The sequence below is a fragment of the Daktulosphaira vitifoliae genome, unplaced genomic scaffold (assembly GCF_025091365.1).
Source record: "Daktulosphaira vitifoliae isolate Bord-2020 unplaced genomic scaffold, ASM2509136v1 Scaffold_1, whole genome shotgun sequence".
NCBI classification, from domain to species: domain Eukaryota; kingdom Metazoa; phylum Arthropoda; class Insecta; order Hemiptera; family Phylloxeridae; genus Daktulosphaira; species Daktulosphaira vitifoliae.
The window spans coordinates 54,576,833-54,578,336 of record NW_026099572.1 but is presented as its reverse complement, the minus strand read 5'-3'; positions in this window follow the sequence as shown (position 1 = coordinate 54,578,336).

Below are 1,504 nucleotides of genomic sequence, written 5' to 3'. Positions count from 1 at the left end.
ACCACTTAATTTACATAACCACCAAAACGGGGTTCCCTTATTTAAAACACTTAATAACCAAATAGCTAGGGAATTAAATCTGATTATTTTACAGATTTAAAGTAATACCTATATGTAGGTTCTTAATTAAGTCCAGCCAATCGCATTTAACAATTAATTATGATCTACAGCTTCCAAAATCAAACTAGGGATCGCCACACTAGCCTCATCTGACTATAAAAACCCATTTTTCTTTTTAAAATCAGTTATTTCGGTAATTTCAAAATACACATAATCTACGACACTCTGCTCAAGACTCTTACTCTGTGGGATTTAGATTTTTTAAATTTAATTAGGACTTAAATATTTTTCAATTCAAAAAACTTTGTTTTTTTTTTAAATTTTTTTGAATTTTTCAAATTAAATAGAACTAAGAAAAACGGTAGCACAGTAGGGTCGTGGCATAGTTGGGTCCAGTATAGATGATATCTGACAGTGATTAAAATCACTATCATAAAAAACGCTTCGATGCAAATCTGTAGATAGTGTTTAATTTAAAAAAAACAATTTGTTAAAATAGCATATTTTTGAAAATGGTAGCCATTTGCGCATAGAAGATAGGTCGTCGGGACCAATTTTTTTTTTCATTTTATAGTACATAAAATAAGCTTTAATTTGATATGTGTTTAAAGGACGCAATATTTCCGGAACATTTTAAAAAATTAAGTTGAAAAAGTTAATTTTTGTAAAAAAGTTACTATTTTAAATCCCTCCAGTGAGCAGAATAAGTGTTAGATTTTCAAAAAAAATTATATCAAATGAAAGGGAAATATCTAAGGTTTCAATACAAAAAAATATTATTTTTATTTGTTCATTTTTGAAAAAGTTATGGCAGTTTTAAGTACAAAAAACATNTATTTGTTCATTTTTGAAAAAATTATGGAAGTTTTAAGTACAAAAAACATCCCGATAAAAGGTAATTAACACGCTTATATTAGTTTCACGTGTATGTTGTTTGTAAGTTTGTAACTCCACGCGGCACGTGTTATTATGTCGCGTATCCCGTCGTGTATGACCTTGAGACTATACTGTTGTAACGCATTCGCCCCACCCCGCTCACCACTCGCCACTAACACAATTTTCCTGTATAATTTTATTTTTGGTTTTCGTACCCGTATACGCGTGCGTGTCATTAATTATATATATATATATATATAACATATTTTTATTGTAATTGACACGGCCCCGCGTCGTTTTGTTATACACGATGTCCCACGAGTCGTGCCACCTTTATCAGCCGTCGCTCTATTTTATGAGTATTTGACTGACCAACACCGCGCGTTATACGCCGCGGTGCAAAATCCAGCTAGTGCCGCACAGCCGACGACGTCCCGCCGCTAATGATACCGTAGTCTTCTTCCCATTGTCAAAGTGATGACGTCAACAAACCAATCCGCACTCGCGCACCGTCGTCATTTACGCTGCTAACCTTTTGACGCCCGAGGATCACGCCGGACATCGCGTC